General features: G+C 35.7%; 1 long non-coding RNA gene across 1 annotated transcript in view; it reads right to left on the bottom strand.

Moving 5' to 3' along the window:
- Nucleotides 1-15539, bottom strand: part of LOC141464110 (uncharacterized) — a 44810-nt gene extending 29271 nt beyond the window's left edge. Inside the window, exon 1 of the long non-coding RNA XR_012463246.1 lies at nt 15462-15539. This is a non-coding gene — a long non-coding RNA (uncharacterized lncRNA). The remainder of the gene's footprint in view (nt 1-15461) is intronic.
- Nucleotides 15540-22725: the final 7186 nt, after the last annotated feature.

Here is a 22725-nt window from a genome sequence, read left to right as displayed (position 1 = left end):
AAGACATGCTTTTTTATTTAGCAGTATTGTGAAGCTCTCCATGAAAGAGACAGCTGAGAAAAACCATTCTTTAACTGCCACAATGGAAAGCCTACTCTGCAAATTTTGTGTGAACACAATAGTTTCATGATCTACAAGGTCTCAAAAGAGTGCATTATGACATGGAGTACAGGACGTCTCTCCACAACAGTTTGTTTTAAGGAAAAATGTAATTACACCATTATACATCCAGGGCACTATTCTTTTAAGCTATCATGCTCTGTCCTGTCCAAAATGACACCCTAGGCTTCCCATAGTCAACAGAAAGACTACAGAGACTAGAGAGACTATAGAAAGACTATAGAAAGACTATAGACTCTCTCTGTGAGAGTTATATCATTCTAAGACACATGCCTAAGGTAAATTAGGTGCTTTTTTGGTACAAGAACATTTCTCTATTTACTCTGTAGAAGCCATAGGTGAATAAATATTTAGGCACTTTACCTTTGGATTATTAAACTGGAGGTAGGGGGGAGGAACTATATGAGTTGCAATACTTTCTTCATTATTCAGCCCCTTCCTCCATAAAGAAAAACTTAAATGAAATGTCATATCTTACTGTATCCTGTAGTAAATGTCCTTCTGTGAAGTTCTTTTCATTTTTTAGCTAAAGCATTAAAAGCATTTATTTAAAAGTTACAAAGGAAAACAGGATAACATATAATATGTTTTAAATGGTGAAGCATTAAAAATTAATAGTTTGGAGACCAAGTCTGTATTGGTGTTACATAGACATTCCTCATTATCATGCACACAAATGTAATTTCTCTCTCCTACTTGCAAAATTACATACCAAAAATAAATCAAGAAAATATTTCCCATGAACAAGTAAACAGTTTAAAAAGACAAAGAAAAAAATTTACAAGTCACTTAATATCAATTACTTTTGAGACAGAAACACAGAAAAATTTTCCTTTTCTGGCTGTGTTTCTCCTATTGTTTTTGAAATTCTGTTCTGTTTGAGGACATCAAGAGTATTGGAGGGAGAACCATGTACTATGGGGTTCCCCAAATACATATTCAAGAGTCTAAGTGTTTGTTCTAAATGCTGAAAAGGACATAGAAACCAAAATTAGATGTATGAACAGTGCTCTCGAATTGTTTATTCTGTGCAGGATCTTATGTGGCACTTGTCACCTCAGCACTCAGTCTTGTACTAAACAAAGGGGAAACATAATCCCCAGGACAGATTTTGGGAGGAGAGGAAGAGAGAAATTACTTGCCCAAAGTAATTGTTTTAACCCAAAAAAAAGACATCTACAACAGATTTCTAGGAAAGCCACACGTCCCAAGTCCTGAATAGTACTCCTAGTAGAGTGTGTTAATAACAAGAAAACTTTTCTGCTTCAATGATTAAGAGATCCAGGGCACAAACACCCAAAACTGTCTGGTGGCAGTGGAAACAAGAGTTCTTTACTGTTTATTTGCACTTTCTTGTTCAATGTTTGTAATCTATATTGGATTCATAATGGTAGATGTAGTGGTCCTTCCTAGGAGAGAGATGACTGCAACAAGCAGCATGTCTCTGAGGCTGTGCTTTTTGTTATCAGTCTTCCAGTACTTTTGATCTAGGGTTCATACTCCACTCTAGCAAATCTCTACAGAACACATACCAGAAATACAGGCTATGCTTCGGGAGAGATTATGACCTCACATAAATTGCTTTTTATATGAGAATGCTTTATATTCAAGCCTTGCTCCAGGATGAAAATCCTTCCTAGCAGTGAGAAATTTAAACAAAGAAAGAAAACACAAGATAAGACACCAGTCTCAGTTGTGCCCACAGAGCTGCAAGAAAATGTTATTTGGACTCTTCTGTTTTACAAGACCCCTTATTTGCTATAAATCAAGCTCATTTTCTTTATTAGGATAATTGGGTAAGAAATGCAAACTTTCCCTACCATTTTTCTCTTCTTCTAGTAAATATAATATAGTGTGATGGCTGTCTGATGCCCATAATGGAAACTCTTTACCAGGAACAGTTTAGGATACAAATTATTGTTAGTTCTGAGCCCTGACTGTCGTATCTGTTTTTAGCATAAAAACGATCAGAGTATGTAACTTGAATGAAAGGTAATGATAAACTGGTGATGGTAGGTTTCTTGCAGAAGGCTGCACTACTACTACTGCCGTCATTCACTAAAAGACTTCATGAGAGTCTTTAATTTAATGTATTTTACAGGTGGTGTGTTAAAGATACATCTCCATTTAAAGATAAAGGTGCAAAAAGTATCAAAGTTAAGAACGCAGAAGCACAGGTACAACCAAAATGTGACAAAAATCTTCCAAACATTGTCATTTTATGAAAAGTTATTTTACTGGATTATTCTACAAAATACGTACAGAACAAAATTCTGGACCCAGTGAAAAAATTACCTGTAACACCAGTGGCTGAAATCCTTCCTGTCTCATATTATCACTTTTGTATTATTTTTTTTTTTTCTGATTTTTTTTTCCATATTAACAATCATCATAAATTCACAGCTACTTCCTCAAATTTCTTGTATTTTAATATTTCCTCATAATGCTCAGAGAAAATCCTACACTTCTGCATGTATGGTCGGAAATATTAATCCAACTTGTTTATTGTCTCTGATGAATTTTTAAAGATCTGTGGAATTAAAATAATTAATATTTACAAAGCACCTGCTTAACAGTCTCACAGCAGCTCAAGGGATGTGATACATACATGCTTTGTATTTGTCTGTTTGAATATTACACTGAATGTTTTTTGCAGCAGCCTAGCATATTTTCTCCTTGCCTCAGTCCACTCTTATACTTCCAGATAAGAAAAAACCCAAGCGAACTTCTCCTTGATAGCAAGGAGAGCAGAGAAGACATTTTTCTAGTGAATCAGGGGTGTTAGCTTGAATACTACTCCAAACAACAAATCAATCAGCAAATGAGTGTCTGAATACCTTTCCTTGGCTGTCAAAGGTGGATGAATGTGGTGCCTGTGCTATCTCTAGCTACAAAACCTGTCTTGCCATAAACATGTTAACCCAGTTTGTCAATAAGTCTGTTTTTCATATTCATTGTATAGTGTTATTTTACAGAATGCTCATTCACAGAATTGGTCTCACCAATGACTAACAAATTAAATTTATTAATGTAAGTTAATCTTAAATAAGGTTAATAAATTATTTTTTGACAATAACAGCATCCTGATTTTTTTTTAAAAAACTGTTGGCTAAGTGATATTGTGTAACAACTTAGAAGGTCATAAAAAACACATTCAACCATTCATAGGTTGAAGCTTGCTTTCCACTTCACAATTTTTTAATTTTCATTGGCAATGTGTCACAGACTCCTTAGGCAAAAAGATGATTTGGTTCTATATCGATATGGTATGACATGCATCATTTTATCTAAGGCAGCTATAGGTGCAAGGATGCCACTGTAGTCCCAGGCTTCTGCCACAAAAGATGATGAGAAATCTGAAAAGAAGCCTGGCACTTCTAGCCCAGTGACTTATGAAATCCTCTATGATTCACAGCTTATCAGGAAAACAGAGAGGAGCACAAAGCAGTTCACAGATTAAATGAATTGCAATGAATGTCAGAACAAGAAAGATGTTGAATGTAATCTTGGGACTTCCTTCTGAACAATTAAAAAAAAAAAAAAAACAAAAAACAACACCACACAAGAAAACTGCTAATTAAAATAAAATAAAAAAAATCTCAACTTTAATTACAATAAAAAAAAGGGCTCATAAATTAAGAAATGAAAAAGCCAGCTAAGCAAAGCACAGACTTTTCTTTGTCATTTGCCACACAGCAATGATCTTCAGAATGACACCACCATTCATACCATCCAGTGTTTCTTGACTTGTCCAAGCATTTATTCTTGTGTGAATATGTTCATAATAATTCTGTTTCAATGCCTTTTTAATTATATTGGACACACATGAAAAGGTTGTAGCACTTGTTGAGAAGCTGAATGAATAAACAAGGTTGCATAGAAATCACTGAATCCACCGTAAGTAAGATTTTTCAAAAATATTGACTCTGTGTATATATATATATATACACATTTCTAAGTAGTTTCCTCATCTATCCCATTTTGTCTGTGCTGGGAACAGAAATAGATGGAATATAATAAATAGATCAGGTTTGCCTGAAAGCATGAAATATCAAAAATTCTAATTGTCTTCATGGGATTTTGCAGACATGAGATATCTGGGAAACAGCAACAAGATTAAAAGAAGCAATTTAATATTGTCAAGCATCAGGTATGATGCAAAATGAATCTTAACTCTTGCACAAAGGACATGGAGCTTTATAATAGGGTCATGGTTTCAGCTGGAATAGAGTTGACTTTCTGGCAGCTGGTATAGTGTTGTGTCTGGATTTGGGATGAGAATAGCGTTGATAGTGCACTGGTGTTTTCAGTTGTTGCTGAACAGTTGAGCCTTTTCTGCTACTCATACCACCCTGCCAGCAAGTAGGCTGGGAGTGCACAAAATGTTGTGAGGAGACACAGCCAGGAAAGCTGACTGCAACCAAAGGGATATTCCATTCTATATGACATCATGCTCAGTATATAAAGCTGGAGCAAGAAGAAGGAAGGGGAGACGTTTTGAGTTATGCCATTTGTCTTCCCAAGTAACCATTACGCATGATGGAGCCCTGTTTTCCTGGAGATGGCTGAACACCTGCCTGCCAATGGGAAGTGGTGAATTTATTCCTTGTTTTGATTTGCTTGCATGTGAGGCTTTTGATTTGCATATTAAACTGTCTTTATCTCAACCCATGAGTTTTCTTTATTTTTCCAGTTCTTCTCCCCATCCCACTGGGGAGGAGGACAAATGAGCGAGTGGATGCGTGGTCATAGCTGATGGTTAAATCCCGACAGTTACTTTCATTAATTTTTCAGTTCTACTGCAGAGTAGTTTTAACAAGAGTGGCAAAGCTAAATCCATCAGGTCCACTCTTGCACTGAAACAATGGTTGAAATAAAATATTTAAGAGACATGTTGGAATCTCACCATACCTCTGATCACGTGGGTCTCCGACTGATTTAAAATTTAGAGCATAAAGTATTATTATAATAATATTTTTCCTATTTGTAATTGTCTTAATGTACTTCTATCTGTAGATGTTCTGACCCTTTGTTTAAACAGTGCTAAAAGCATTCTCAACAAAGAGTCTTAAGTCTAGCTAGACATCAAATGAAAAAAATTTGATTTGGGCTCTTGCCATTATGAGAAAATCCACACTGCGGAACTAGAGCAACAAAGAATCGCTTTGTCTTAATGAAAAAGGTATCTTTCTTTCTCCTCTCTCTTCAAGTGTTTGGCACCACTAAAATGGTTTCACTGTTTGTGATATACTACAAAGGCTCAAATTTTCTGACTACAATATCTTTTCAGCACTATCTGTCATATCAGTCAAGAAAAAAATTAACCTGTCAGAAAATGTTACTCTTTTTTACTGATAAAATTTAGCTATTAAGAATGCTTAAAAATCAACAGTATTGTTCACATGAGTGAGTACTGCAGAATTCTTACAGTCTGGAATTATTTATCTGTGATGAGCATTTTATATTTTGGAATATCACAGTCATCAATGAAAAGTTTTCAGATCTTATATCAAATATTACACTGATTTATTTCTTTTTCCCATAAGAAAAGGGTAGTAGGAGAAAAAGTAATAGCCCAAATGATTAACATGATAAATAATGTCTTTATCCAGTAGGAAAAAAAAAAAAAAAAAAAAAAAAAAGAAATGAAAAGCATGAAAAATTAAATAGTATATCATTTCTGGACATTTACTTCTTCTTGCACCATCACTGCACTTTAGTCAAAGGAAGAGACAGGAAGGATATGGCTTGCTTACAGGGAAGGGGAAACAAACTACAATATTAGCTGTGTAAGGCAAGAACATCTAAAACAAAAAAAAGTGTTATAATTCAGAGAAGTCAGTCAATAGCACAATGTCAGAATGGGGTACTTGAGGGGATCTTTTTCAGCAGAGTTTCTACATTCATTTCTTTCATCCAAACTTAAGAGAAATATTTAAACTCTAGAATTTCTTATTGGAAAAAAAAATCCCAAGTACAAAAAAAATATTAAAATTAAAAAGGAAATGGGCAAAAAAAGAATGGAAGAAAGAAAACTGTATACATTTGGTATAAAAATAGATTTATATTTCATATGAACACAAGCTCTGGCAATTGAAAGATTTCTAAGAGGGAATTTTTCTAATAGAAATAATTATCCAGGTGCCCTTAATTACAACAACAAACTATCAACCTTGTTGCTTTTGCAAAAATGCTCTGGCACTTTATTTGCAATTCTATACTTAACTGATACTGTTTAGTTCAAAATCTCTCTGCTGAGGTTACATAAATTATTCTTCAGCAAGGTAGAAAACTGTCATTTCTAATTTTATTTCACTAATGATTTTTAATATTAAAGCATGTTCATTCAGAACTTTAGCTGCTATTCTGAATTTCCATGTTTATTTTTGGAACAATATTTAATGCTTATTTTAATTTTTTCTTATCACTATTTCATTAACACACTTTTTTGTATTTCAGTCATATTGAACATTAAAGAGTGTACTTATTCCATTTTAGCACACTGAATATCTCATAGAGAATCCTCACAATGCTATCTAGGAACCAGATAAATTCTGTAATGTAGCTTTATGGATTTTGCAGTTTGAATAAATAAGACATTTGTTTAAATAAAAAAAGATTCTAAACCTGAGGTCTTATTACTTTCCAGATTCATACTTAGTATCTGATTTAAATGAAAGTTTTATGTTATTTACTATGTGTCATCCAAAATAATGCAGTGTGATAGAGCCTGATTTTCCTTCAGATACTGGGTGTATATTAATGTAAATCCGGTATCTTCTACAGAGTTGCTTCTCATTTACTTTTAGTAAGTAGACCTAGTGAATATGGATGACGTGAAAAAAGCTTTTTCTCAGCACTGAGTTATCATAGCAACTATGGACATCAGGTAAGATCTAATTAGAGGAATTAATTCAGTTGTTGAAAATAATTTTTAGTGGTGTGAAAAGATTCATTTACTGACCTAAATGACATCTCACATAATGCAAGGACTTCTAAAAATTCTTGTTCATCTCTAAAGTCAAATATTTCCATAAAATTCTGCATAACATCTTCAGAGTTTACCTTCTTTAGCCTTACCAATTCCTTTTATTCATGCCTGCCCAGAGTTAAACTGGTTTCAAAACATACGTAAGCTATGATGTGTTTTCTCTCTATAGCTCTATCTTTCATTTCCCTATTCATTTCATACAACAAGTAGATGAATTATGTTAGTGCTTTTTGCATTGCTCACATGTGCTGGCTAGGTTCCATAGCTAGAGATCTTGACTGGTGATCATGCCATCTTAATGCAGAATATGAATCAGCTCAGCATAAACACGGTAAGACTAATCCATATATTTTAGGCATATGTCCAGAGGACAAAGGGAAATTCTGTTTGTCTTAATTTAGTTTTAAAGTGTATCTGACCACTCAGACCTATACATAATTTAAAGGCACTTCGAGAATAGAAGAAAACACCAGAGGCAATATCATGAATTCTAATTAGGTTATTAATGATGTACAGACTTATAAAATCATTTTACCCATTCAAAAGTATACAATAATATTTGAACTAAAATTTTAATCATTGCTCTCCCACAGATCTTTATGTTATTACTTGACAAAACACATTGCTTCAGAAATGAGAGATCAAAGAAAATTTGTGTGTGCTATTATCAGTTTGACTAACAATAACCTTGCCAAGGGGTAGTTCAGTGTAGTTTCACAAGCTTTAGGTTAGTAGTCATCTACATGCAGTATAGAAAGAACAATTATCAGTTGCAAGCTAGAAAAACATACATGCCATCTACCTGAAACACATTTCCCAGATTATGATCTATTCTTGTAATACTTTCAGTGACAGAACAACAATAAAATATTAAAGTGTGGCAGTGGGTAGATGATCCAGTGCTTTAATTACAGAAAAACACATATTTGCCCTTCCTTCCCCCAGTGCAAATAGATGTGGCAACTCTGAATGTAAGGGCATTGCTTTGACTCCTTTTTCAACATAAAGTGCAGTGTGGTCTAGAAGTTGTAATTTGTGGTCTTGCAAAAGAAACAAGACAGATGCAGATGTCTGGAATAATGATAAAACCTTGAGCCTTTAAGTACTCACATCCAGGTGTAAAATGATTACACTTATTTTTTCAGTAATAATTGTTTATGTTCTTACAAGGTGGAAAAATCATCTTGGTTACTTAAGCAATAGAAGGTTGAAGATGGTAATAGTAGCTTTTATTACATCAGCTGACGGGTGGGGCGGGGGGGGTGGGGTGGTGAGGAGACACACACGACACCTTTTATTTGGCCAAAGCTGTTTTCAAGTCTTAAAAAAAAAATAAAAATCAAATACAAAGTAGTTAATCAGCAATTTTGTAAGCATTGTAATTTCTGTAAGCATTAATGCTTTGACAGAATGAATTTATTTGTTTTCTGATAATCAGAATAGTCTTCTGAGAGCTTTACTCCTCTATGGAAGATTTAGTTCCCACTTGAAAAATTTCAGTCTTTTTATTTTTCTTGGACTGGCAAGTTCCAAGCTAAACAAACCAGATGAAAGGATAGTAAAAATGACCCGAAACTAGTCAAAAGGGCTCTTGATGAGTAGGAAATTGGTCTCCATGCATTTAAAACACCTGGAACTTCCTAAAATCTGATCTTACTGTTTATGTTATTTTGGAGCAAACGAAGAACATCAAGTAACAAAGACTCAAACTTCTAGGTAAGGCAATAAATTGTTTTCATTCTGAAGACTGCTAAATGTCACCAAGACATTTCCAAGAGGTGTAATAAAAAAATATTGCTTTCATTATGTGCATCTTACAGACCCTTCCTTCATCCACTAATTGCTACAATGAACAAAAAGAGGTTAGTATCAATAGTTGTCTAAGCTGTAACAAACAAGCTGTTTTCACCTCTATTTTGTAAGATAATTTCATGGCAACTTTGAGCAAGTCATATATATTTTGTCTTATTCCCTTGCATTCCTCTGTAGAAGTAAATAATAATGAAAAATATAATATTTGCTGTACAAGAGAAATGAGCCAACGTGTATGATTTTTTTTTTTTTGATAAATTTGTACAATAAGTATTGGATGACTGCAAAATAAACCAACCCATGACCAAAATTACCCTGAGTGCATGGTATCTCAGAATCATTTGGTTCTACTATTGAAAGACACTTAAATGTTATTGGTGCCCACTTCAGTGGACTTTGTTTCAGATTGGGAAGGTTAGCTCGCAGTGCACATTCATGAGCCATCACTTGGTAGTTCTGTATAAACTGAGCTGCAGTATAACTCGACATCATATGTGGTGATCTAAAATTTAAACACAACTCACGATGCTGTATGTCTGGTATATGGTGCTCTGTGTATGATTATACATTCACGTATAGAACAAACATTTCTATTCTGCCCACATAAACTACATTTTATTACATGCTTATGAGTTGTCTATTCTACAGGTTGCAAAATGAAAGCTTCTAGAATATGAAATACATTCAGGAGGTATATAGAAGGAGATCTGTATATATTCAGACCAAAGTATAATTATAAAGATGTTCTGTAATTATACACAATTATACATTATATATAAGGGTATAAAATATAGGAGCCTGGGTTTTGTCTTGTTTGTGTAAGAGCACATTCTTCATAACAGCTCAAAGATAAAAATACACACCAGCATGGCAACAGAACTCATGTCTTTCAAAAAGAGTCTGCATTAACTTCTGCATTGAAATTTTCCTGCTGCTGCTCTTCTTTAAAGTGCTACTGGGTCTGAATGTTCTTTCGCACAAAAGGTCCATGGAGTTAGAAGACACTGTCTCTCTTTGCAGGAAATAAGTCAGGGTCATCTACAATAATACCTCTCCAAGTCACTCTTGGGACAGTAATAATCAAATTTGACCAATCAGCAGACTGCAGTAATACTAAGAATAAGAAAGGACTATGCTCCTTCCTTCTTAAATTAAACTATTTTGTTAAATATAGCTTATGATCTAGCTAATTTTGTATCTCAGTGAGGCAAATTGTCACCCCAAAAAACTCAAAGCCACCTTTTATTTGTACTTTTCTTTAGTAATGTTCTGTGCACTTAGACCTCCCCTTTGCCTTTGGTCCTTAAGACACAAGACTTAAAGAGATAAGAAAGCAAATAATAAACATGGAGATAATAAACAAGATCAGCAGCAGGCGACTAACTCCAACAGTATATTTGGCCTTTAGAAAACAGCAGCTAGAGCTCCTCGTGGAGAAAAAATGCTTCCAAAAGCAGTTTTCAGCTCAGGGACCCCTCATTCACAGCTGCAAGCCATAGCTTACAGATCTGTTAAATTGTGTGCATATCATGAAAATTAAAACAGATAATATCTTCATTTTACACTCCTGTTCTGTTGCTCCTATATGACACAAAGAAGCATAGTTGCATCCGTTCTTCTCTTGCTCCAAAACAGTTTGTGCCATCTACTGCTGATGGGCTAAATTTCCTCTCCTGCTGGTGGCCTTGTCAGTAGCAGGAGACAGTGCTGCTGTACTCCAGTGGTATGCTGTTAGTGGAGACATATCCCTCTCCTGCCATGAATCTAAGCTCATTTAAGTTTGCCTATATTGTGCAATATCTGCAATCGACTGCATATGCAGTTGTATCATGTGACCAAACACCCATACCTTTAATGCCAGTATACAGATTAGTCCCCCAGTGTTACCTGAGAGATGAGTCTTGTGCAGCAAAAATGGACAAAATGGAAGAAGAACTGACACAAACTTTCCTGCCAGCATGGTTCTTTTTCCAACAAAGATGAGAAGACACTTTGCCTTTGCAGACTCATTCTGTGCATATGCAGGAATTACATTTTCATGTGTGCAACAACAGCTATTAAAACAAGAAGAGTGAATGCTTGCAAGCCTTACACGGGTATATAACCATCAATATTCATTATTTAACACACATCAAAAGGAAGAAAAATAAATTTATCATCCGTACCAGTTCTAGTAACTCTTAAATGTTTGAAAACTAGTAAATAACCTTGCAGTGGCAATGGATTTTAAAGCCAGCCAACTGAAGTAAGAATGTCACAGAACTGTAGTGGGCTTTCAGATGCTTCGATTATAGAAAACATGGACCAGAACTGCAGCCACAAGAGAAACACTGAGCAATAAGAATTGTGCTTTTCAAATTACAGTAAGTGCAATTATACTACATAAATATACTGGTCAAGCAGCACTGGGTCGATCATAAAAAATTAATTTTTAAATGAAGCCTATTATAAATGTGCAAGATCAGAGTAGGTATTACCAGTGCTTTATTTATTTGTTTATAGAAGGCCTTGTTTTATGAAATACAAACACTGCAGTGGGGGACAGTTGATTTTGCCTAATGCTGCACTACAAGGTCAGTATGATGCTTCTGACCAACTTCAGTGAGTATTAGACTGAGCTCATAGTGCTTTGTCCTTCAGCTCTTGCGCTGAAATGACATTCCCACTGGAGCCGCTGAGAATGATGCATGAGCACAGATAGAATACATATTGAAGTACTAGACCATAAAGTGAGTGCTGACAGGAGTTTCTAGATTTTTCCAAAATGAAAGGTCTATTGTAGAGATACCTAGATACCAGGAACACCTTATTCCCTTGGGAACTAAAACATACCATGCAAGATACTTCTCTGGATGGAAGAAAATGCAAATATCCTGTTCTCTAAAACTATGAACTACTTAGATTTATCAAAATGAGGTCTACTCATCAGATCAAGTAGTCAGCCATCACTTCCCACTATCCTTGCCCCAGGAATAATGAAGAGAAGAAAGGAAAGAAAAGGAGAGATGTATGGAAGATCATGGAAAATGGCAGACTAAAGAATGACTAAATCTGAAGAATCTCAACATCAGAATGACTAAATATTTTGGGCAAGGAATTACTCATTTAGAATACTAAAAGCAGAAATCAAAACACTTTGTTTCTCACGGGCAGCTTTGGATTTTTTAATCACAAAATAAATCAAGTTGTAATGAAAACTAGCTGAATATGCCATTGAGTATTTTAGTTTGGAGTTGCTTCCCTTTATCCTTAAACGTGTATAATAATAACTGAGGAAGTCTTTCTGACATACCAATTTAAAGGAATATCGAAAATTGTAATTTAGAATAGATATTGAAAGGATGCTTCAGGTTTTAAAGGGAGGTTTAGGGACATACCCATATTCCTTGTCTAGATTTCCATTCAGTGATTGGCATAACTGGTGGCATAACTGACACCCATTACCGATGTACTTATTACTACTATTTGTAGAATTGGGGGGGCAGGAGGGGGATGAGGGATGCTTTGGTTTGTTTTAATTTAATTTTGTTTTGTTTTATGATTAGGGGAAAAAAAAACCAACTTATATTGCTACAATACTCTACCTTTAACAATCTAAGATGCATTTTACCGTTACAGAAAAGCTACAAATCAAATTAGTGCCTCCTGAACAAAAATTAAATTCAGGATTAAACTTAGTTTAAAGATTTTGTTTGGAGTTTCCCTAAGGAATGTTAGGACACAAGCATGATGGTTCCTTCTAAAAAATCAAAGGTAAAATTCACCTCTCCTATTTTAGACGAGGTTTCGACTGAAGATTTTACTGGTTACTATCCAATGCAAATGGAATGCTAGCTTCTGCAGTTCCAGACAAATAAAACCAAGCCATACAAGAATTAATGATAAAAATAGTGAAACTAGTTAAAGTACTGCTGGAAGTAACTACTGGTCAGCTTAAACCAAGACCCAGCCCAGACATCAGACAGGTAAGTATCACCAAAAAGAAAATTGATATTATTCACTAAAGGCATTTATTGAAAAGCCACCTAGATACAATTGGAAACACTGGGGACATGGACAGATTTATTTTTTGACAGCTAAAATTCTACCCAGGTGCTATAGTCACTAAAAGCATTAGCCTGAATCCAACTTATTTCCTATTTTGAAGTCATGAATATCGTAATCCTCATTTAACTTCTAACAAGCCCTGGAAATGTGAACATATGACTGGTCTTTTCCACCCAATCTGAAAGAGTGGAGGGAATTAAGATTTTTAAATAGTCACTAGAAAAATAAATGGGAACACTGATCACTCCCCTCCTAATCACCAAGCAAAAACTTTCTGCTCGGTGAGAACAAACTCTCTCCCTGGTCTAACAAACATTTCAATATCTACTGAAAGTGGCAGTTCTTCAAGGAAAAAATCAGAGCTGCTCCAACACAGGATTCCCTATAGTTTTGATATGTGGAAGATACGAATCTGAAGCATTGGAACAGGCTGCCCAGGGAAGTGGCTGAATCACCATCCCTGGCAGTATTTAAAAGACGGGTAGACATAGAGCTTAGAGATATGGTATAGTGATGTTTTTTATCAGTGTTAGGTTAATGGTTGGACTTGATGATCTGAAAGGTCCCTTCCAACCTAGACAATTCTATGATTCTATGGCTCTATGTTGGACAGGAAACCTTTGAATCTAGCCACCTGCACACTTGGTGGGCGTTAAGAGTCACAGAGCTGTTGGTTAAATGGCTGAAACTCTTGCTATCATTGCCATGAAAGAAAATTATTAGAAACTTTCAGGAAGGGGTTCATGTCACATGATAGCAATCTCAGTAAAGCTGAATAGATTGCCAGACAGGGCTTACCTTAGACAACCAACTGGTCATAACAGCAGATTTCATTTTGCAACTGTAGAAACAGGGTTTCTAAGCCTTCCCCAGCATCAGAAAAAAAAAAAAAAAAAAAAAAAAAACACCACGATTTTTTTTCTGTGGATCTGGGCCCATGTTCTGGCAGTAGGTGTGGTACAAACACCTGAATGGACTCAAGTTCTCACTGGATCTGCATAAACAGGCACAGGATCTGACTCTTAAATTTATTAGCTTAAATACCTAATTTAGTGAAACGAAATGTCTTTATGACATTTAATTGAGTCAGGGAGAAGAACAATTAACAGATGCTTAATTTATCCTTGCATAATGAACAAATTTTTTTCAAAAGTAAATAAAATTTCACTTTAAAGAAATTCACTTGATATCATTACAAGTCTCCCAGGTGAAGCTTTAAAGGAATAGACACTATGACAACTGAAATTTTAGGATTCATGGCACAACTGGTAGTAAGTACTTTCTCTCTTTGGTATCTTCACTTCTTCCCCTCTTCTTGCTACATTATTTAATTGTTAAGTCTTCCAGGTAACCCTATTTCTTGACCATTCCGAAACACAGTTTTTCAGGGAAGAGCATGATAAAGGCAGAAAATGAGAAGAGTATGCCATAATACAATTACGTGTCATATGATGGAAAAACTATATTAGTGATCTGAGAAAATGTCACTGCTGTATACAAATGCATTAGCATAGCCACAAAGAATAAGAAAGTGAACCTTTTTGTTCTCTTTTATATTCTACCTGTCTGAATAGTATCCAAATGAGAATTTTAAGTTGACAGAGAATGCACTCAACCAAAAATCATAGAATCATAGAATGGTTAGAGTTGGAAGGGACCTTAAAGATCATCGAGTTCCAACCCCCCTGCCATGGGCAGGGACACATCTCACTAGAGCAGGGTGCTCAAAGCCCCATCCAGCCTGGCCTTGAACACTTCCAGGGATGGGGCATCCACAACTTCCCTGGCAACCTCTTCCAGTGTCTCACCACCCTCACGGTAAAGAATTTCCTCCTAACATCTAATCTAAATCTCCCCTCCTCCAATTTAAACCCATTACCCCTTGTCCTGTCACTACACTTCCTGACAAAGAGGCCCTCTCCAGCTCTCCTGTAGGCTCCCTTCAGATATTGGAAGGCTGCTATGAGGTCTCCCCGGAGCCTTCTCTTCTCCAGGCTGAACAAGCCCAGCTCTCTCAGCCTCTATTCATAGGGGAGGTGCTCCATCCCTCTGATGATCTTCGTGGCCCTCCGCTGGACCTGTTCCAACAGGTCCATGTCCTTCCTGTGCTGAGGACTCCAAAGCTGGACACAGTATTTCAGGTGGGGTCTCACGAGCGCAAAATACATATTATTAAAAATCACAGCATTAGCATCTCATTGATGCAACTTAATGAATTAGAAGTCAGACCAAGAAATTCTTCTTGTCTTTGTCTTGTGCTCTTACAGTACTGATTGTTGGAATTATTCACCCTTGCTCGTTCATTTGCACAAAACTGAACATGTGTGAACAACACATGCCCTAAAAGTGCAGATAAGTTCTCCATTTGAACCTGTATCGTGCACTCTCAAGACTTCTCAAGAGAACAGAACTTTCCCTTAACTCAGCACATAGTAAACTTAGACCATTTACTTCCTTGGCTTCTGTGTTATAAAATAGATATAAGAATTACCTCTTTCCTGCAGAGTCTTCTCTGCAAGTTGCTACATGAATCTCCTCTCAGTCTCCCTGCAGACATCCTGTCTTTGTGAGCCAGCACAGTGTTTCCAAGACCCTATCTATTAATGACCTAGAAAAGGAGAGTGCTGACCTTCGTTTAAACTTGGCGACAAGATGTTTTCAGATACAGTTGTCCCAACTTATGCTAAAAAAAGAATACAGTTTCTAAAATCAGTGGGTGGAGGGCTGATAGGTGACGAGCTATGGCTCTGAGCCGTCAGAGGTGTTGCTGAGCAGTAGGCAGGCACTCTGCAGGGCTGTGCTGAGGACTCATGCAGCTGAACCACCTTTGCTGCCCACCTGAAGTAGCAATGACACACTTCAAACAGGACCATTGAAGAGCTGCACGGTCAGAGGGCTTGTCAGAGATACTGTGGTAAAAATACTTGCAGGTCTTATGAAAACTTTACTCTTTTAAGCACAAAAACAAAGAATGGCAGATGCTTATGACACTGTGCCACTACAGCGTGGACATGGAAGGAACAGGATGAAAACATTTTGCAAGATTATTGGAGTCTGTGGCATCACAACTCTCCTGAGACCAGGCATAAAAGTATAGATTGCTTTCAAGCTGCAATAATGCTGAAGTTTTAACCTGGCTTGAAGAGAGTCAAGTTATTGGATAAACAGATATAACTTTCAGAATTACCCCCTTACCAGAGCTTGTGTGATATAATACTCTCTAGCTGTTAAGAATATGTTCCGCAAAGTGTAGATAATCTTACAGCCCATCGCTGTAAGATTATCTACACTTTGCAGAACATATTCTTAACAAAATCCATTTGGAAGGGTTTTCATTCTGCCTGTCTCACTTCTACTTTAGAAGGCTGGACTAAGCACATATTCGTCTCCTTTCACGTTTTAGGAGAACTTTAATTTGCAGTAAATGCATTGAGAAAGATATATTTTTCACTATCTGGCAAGCTTTTTTCTTTATGTAATGTGTATTCAGACAAAGTGGGACAGACACTGATCTTTTTTCCCCCAGCTGCAGGGGAAAAAAACCAAAACAAAAACAAACAAAAAAAAACAAAATAAAAACTATTGCATAGATAAGACAAGATAAATCCAGACTCCCTCTCTAGGAAATTAAATGTCTCCTTCACACTCTCTAACTTTTTCTGAATATTTTTATTAGCACCCTTTTTGCCTAATAAATATTCTTTCAGGTGATTCAGAGTTCTGAGGGATGCAGAGTTAATATTTACAAAACAAATACAGGAATAAAGCAACACCTTTCTTTTTCTTGTAATAGAGACTTCACGTGGCGGGGGGAGGGGAGGGGGGGAGGGGAGGGGAGGGGAGATAAAAAAGCAAAAGGAACAAAAACACTGAAGTAGAGCACCTATATTTTCCCTCACAGAACATTGCCTCTCTAAATACAAGAAACTTCAGTTCTTCCCCTTTTTTTTAAATAAAGTTTAACAAAAGAGAATTCTTATGTAATTGTATGAGAGTCCACATATGCATAGAGATGTTGAGAAAATCATAACCAACATGAAAGGAATAATCTGAGACCATTACTGTAACAGCTCTGAATTTTTCTTCATTTGCTTCTCTCGGTGACTTCAGTTTGTTGAAATCTTAGCAATATGTCAAAGCTGGTGAACATAAGAAAAAGATACACATTTTGACAAAGAATATGCTGTCCGTGTAATAACATCTCATTATGGATTAATTTGAAGAGAATCAAATTCTGCTTTAATTATATAATTAAGGACAGATTATTTCAGAGGGTTTACTAATGATAAAACTATCCTACTGTCATATGAATATGGTAAACTGGCTTATGCACCAAATCCGTCTTTCTCTCAAATGTTCTATGACCTCTCGTTAAAAACGGCATAGCAGGTCATACAACTCAAGCAAGAAGATGTGAAAGAAATAGGAAAGAAACTCTGCTTTCTTCATGCAGGATGGCTAACATGATAAAATCTTAAAATCTTGGTTACATTTCTTCCATTTTCCATTCTCCCTCTGGCAGAACATTTTCCTGATTGTACTGTACAGACTGGTTGTCACACCATAAACTCTACCCACTAGAGCTGTCTCTAAAAAATTATTGTGCTGCATAGTGTCTTCTGGAAGATTGCTCATCTCTCCCCATTTCTTCCTAGGAATGAAGCCATGCTTTTTGTTTCCCTTCCCAAAAGCAGAAATAAACGCTAGGAGAATTGCATACGCAATTTGGGGGTGAGTTTCTTGCTGAAAGTGAGAAAGTTTCAAAACCCACAAAATGCTGCTTCTCTTCCAGATTCTGGGAAGGAGATTAATTAGCACAACAGTCCCTAACTGCAACTTTTCTGAATCACTGTTTAAGTATAGTTCTGAGTTCATGTACTATCTCAGCTGTAGATTGCTGTTAGTTAAAATCTTCATGGCAACTTATGAGACACCAAGGACTAAAACCCCAGGGAATGACTGTTCTCAGTCTTTCTGAACTAGTGCATTATTTCTGGACAAATCAGACTATTTCTTTGTCCCTGCCTCTCACAGTGCTCTTTTAACTATTTCTCTCCCCCATATTCTATCTACCTGAAGCCTATTATTCTGAAATACTGGATTAATTCCTCCTCTCTGCTTTTGCTGACTTCATATCAGAAGAAATTAACAGCATGAGGGAGAAGAGGACTTTACCTTCAGTTCCAACCAAAACAGCCTCAGAAGTTGACAAATCCTATCAAAAATGATTTCTCTTTGGGTTTGAGCATGCTTGGCACAAAGAGATCATGGAGAAATCAGCCTTCAGGTTCTAATATTCTGAAATTCTAATTTCTGAAAATTTTGGCAATTAATGACTTATGTTATATTTCTCCATAACAGAAATCCCCGGATTCCTGCTACTCTCAAGTCTGATGTTAAAAGTATTAATTCAAATGGTGGAATATTATTTTTTTTTTTCTCAGTGGAACACTGAAAAAGCATCATCCCTTTCATCTGTGTACATTCACATTTTTAAAAAAATAAAAAAAAAAGAAAGAAAGAACAGCTAAATGATTTGTTGGAAAGACAATAAAGTGGAAGCAAATCAAGTAGAAGCCCTATTTGGGACAATTCACTTTTTTTTTTTTTTTTTTTTTTCCTGGATACAGCCAAAACTATTACATATTTATTATAATAAACTTTCCTAAAGGACTAATTACTGACTTTGACAGCATAAGTGTTCAAAGACTGATGAAGGACAAATATTGCATCTACGTGTTTAAGATCAACATATGTAATTGATGATATCAGAAGCACTTAGTGCAAGAACACACGTACTTAACACATTCAAGAAGCAGCTTCTTCCCATTTACTTACACAAAACTGCTGCTCGGATGCACTGTTTCTTAATTACAGACGGCTATAATTATAATAGCAGTTGTACATACAATCTGCTTGTGCACGATTCATACTCCATGGAGTTTCTAGGACTTTTTTTTTTTCTTTGATAAATACATCACATTTTTTTTTAAACGTGTTACATTGTTTGTATATAGAGAAATTAATACCCTCTCAAAATGACACAAGGTAAAACAGCTTCTTTATTTTAGCAAATTCAGCCCATTCATTCAACTAATATTAAACATGGCTGAGTGCTGTTGTGCAGCACACAGTACTGTTTCAGAGCACTCACCTTACCTTTTCTTAATAGGGGGCTCCAACGGGCAATCACACACTCAGGAAATTTAACCTACTACCTCCAACTTGGGAAGCCTCCAGGTTCATAGATTTCTTTGCTTTCAGGTTTGCCTTCCTTTTCTGTGCAGCTGAAGGCTGTGCCAAGTTTTTTCATCCTCAGATTTTCATGGGCAACACACAGAAAATATGTTTGTCTTACTTCTTTTCTCAGTGAACAAACACGTCTTGTACAGCTTGAAAATGGCACTTACCAGAGCTCCCATTTGCCAGAGCATTCTGGAAGTCAAGAAGTAAGAGGAAACAGAAGCAACTCTTTCCTCAAGTGAAATTTTACTCTATCTTTTTGTAGTTGCAAGCAGATCTTTAAATGGTATTATGGCCGGTAGCTCAAGAAGAAAAGTGTGATCCCAAGCCCCCTCTCTCACCTCCGTGTGGTGATTTACAACCAAAACAGTAAGGAGCCAACAATGAACTGTGCACATTTAGCTCATCCAGATGATTTTTTAAGTTTCTTTTTAAAATCAAGCACACCATCTTTGCACAGGCTGGTGTAGAGCAAAAGTTCAATACAGAGGACTTTTTCACACTGAAATGTACTAAAGGAGAGGTGTCCTTCTTCATGAAAAGTATTAACTGTCTGGTCAAAAAGACAGTATGTGGTTTAATGAAGAGATATTTTCAAACAGGAAATAATTTTTATTTTAATTATTGTAGCCATTTCTGATATCTCCTAGATAAAAAAAAAATAAAGAAAAGAAAAAAGAAAAGAAAGAATTAATACTTCAAAATGGGGGAACTTCAAAAAGAAATTATCTATTAAAGCTAACTGCTTAACTACAAAAGATTTTCCTCTAATAGATGCATACTAAGGTAGATGGTTTTCAAAATTACAGAATCTCTGAATGGTGGGGGTCAGGACATCAAGTAGATAGCAGAAAAGATACCTTTATGATTTTAACTTAATGGAAGTAGATTCATAACTTGATTCTCTTTAATTTTTTTTTTAATCTCTATCTTTCATAAACATTTTACCTTACCCAGCCTTGAGTTAAAAGCGACTTCAAGGCAATAGAATGAAAGTCTGCTGACTTATAAACTGAGACCTTAGTGATTCTCCCCAAGATGCCTAGTGTATTCAAGAACAAAGTGTGCCTTCAGAGTATTTTGCTTAGGAGAAGTGGAAAGCAGTAGCCCAACAACAACCAGAACTACATCAGGGCATTGAGGAAAATACTTAAATCCTGAGGTAGTAAAAATATTTGTCACATTCTGACATGAAAAAATAAATAAATTCATCCTCTAGATAAGGAGAGAGATAGCTGAGCTGTCAAGTATAATTCTTTTCTAAATGTTTTTATTTCCCTTCAGTAAAATGGGGAGAGTGGGTGTAGGTGTGGAGGAGAGCATGGCTCTGAATTTTTGTCTGTATTTCTTAGGAAGAAAGGCTAAATATAGAGTAAAATACTATTACAAAATCTTCCTAAGCAAAACAGAAACTGTTGTACTACTAAGCCAAAATTTGCTTCTCTTCAAGTCTGAAGGAGCTTTAGAATTTACCACAATGTCTTAAATTTAAAATTCAGTAATATGACTGGGACTTTTTGTTAAATATTGTCTTAGGCGAGGAATAATGTTAACTGACAAGAGATCAAACCTGCCTTCTCCTATAGACTCCCATCAAGGACTCTTTTCAGAACCACCATAAAATTATTAAAGATTGCCTTTGCAGAAATTTCATATTTTAGGAAAGTTTTTCAAAGCCTGAGCTTCAGCTTTAATAGTTATCCTTGTGACATGCAAGAATTGAAGTTACAGTAAATTAAGAGCTTTCTTAGGCTTCAGCTGCTGACTTCATGGGCAGCTGACAATCTGGGCAAAGCCACGTTTTACCCAAAGTCCTTATATTGGATGTTCAGCAGCGGAGATAATTCACTTAGCCTCTATCTCCAGTCCTGCTTAGGTTCACAACCAGTCTAAGCAATCTGCTTGTATGAAGAACGAACATGTCTGCTCACGCGAAAACTTCAGCTCACATGAAAAAATTGTGTTATGTAGATCTGTGTTTAAATAGAAAATAAATACTACGCTCAGACGAGTTTATCAATTTACCGTATCTGAATAGCTTAATCCCATTGAATCTAAACTGCTAGGAAGCTGACATATTCCATCGATTTCCATGAAATACAGTCGAAACTGGGGAAACTTAGTACTCTTCAGTAAGAAGAAAGTTTTAATAACAATCAATCACAGTAGTATTCTATATGTACTCCAGTTCTATCTATTCCTCTAATAAAATAAAATATGAGTTGGTTTGCAAATGAGTAGACATGCTAATAAGTGTCCACATTAATCTGTGAAAGGTAACATTTTATTTCCTATTTCCTGAGGTTTTATGCTCAGTACATATTGATTTGTGGAGTTGGTGGCCAGAGAATTGTTCTCATTTCTTGCTTTACGTATCCTTATTTACCGAAAGAGAAAATAAACTTGTTAAGTGTTCTGTTGAAATCAGTCCAGAAACCATATTTAATATACTTGATCTACCCTTGTACTTTGTTTATTTAATTGAAATCCTGTAAAAACAAAACAAAACAAAACAAAATAAAACCAAAAAAACCCAAACATACAAACAAAAAAATACCCAACAAAACACCACAACCCAAACTACCCCCAAAAAAGACAACTGCTGATGCTATACTGACTTATTCAAACAAGGCACTCCAAAAACTTTCCATAATGCTTCTGACACTTATTTAAAATAAGTGTTTTATTAATGTAACGATCAGTAAATTTAACAATAAGCATTTAATAAGCCAGACTTAAGTATATTAGATGAAGCAGAAATATCTCTGAGGAAAGGAGCTTTAAAATAACCTTCCCAGAAAGAAATATTCTTGCTAACCACTTTATTTTTTTTCTCTGTAATGACAGCAAGCAAGGTAGTATCATAAAAGTAAGTTGATCATATGAACTTTTTCTAGTTTTCTAACTCAGAAAGATACATACAACTACAAATACATAGTTATTCTTTAATTTTATATTAAAAAAAAAATCTGAATTAATTTGAATTGCTTGCTCTTATGTCCCGATTCTATGTTGCTACCAACTAGCAAGCCACATCCCTAGAAGGACACACGCTCTAAGCCAAGTGCCCTACTGAGGCACAAGTAGTGCTCCAGGAGAACTGTTGTGTTTTGTTGTACCACAAACGATTGATCGCTTTGCCCTATGCAGTGACTTTGTGGCTAAAAGTGTATGTGATCATCATAGGTCATTGTACCAAATGCTACTTGTAATGTCAAACAGGAACCTGGCTCTCCAGTGGATAGATTTTGAAGGATCCCATATTGCTCTGAGAGAAATAACCATCCACCAAGACAAAAATTAACGAAGGCTTGGGTTTGGATCCTAAAATATAAATTGTTCACTAGGCACTTATGCATATTTCAGTAGTGTAAATACACATATTTAATGTACATATATGTCTATATACAGGGGCAAAGATATGCAAAAGAAACTTGCAATCATGTCATACACCTGACTTACTATTTGGTATGTATTTAATTTTAGATATAAAAATGGCTTCTAGTCAGCAA

This window comes from Numenius arquata, chromosome 4 (assembly GCF_964106895.1).
Source record: "Numenius arquata chromosome 4, bNumArq3.hap1.1, whole genome shotgun sequence".
NCBI classification, from domain to species: Eukaryota; Metazoa; Chordata; class Aves; order Charadriiformes; family Scolopacidae; genus Numenius; species Numenius arquata.
This window is presented reverse-complemented; position numbering and strand designations above follow the sequence as displayed.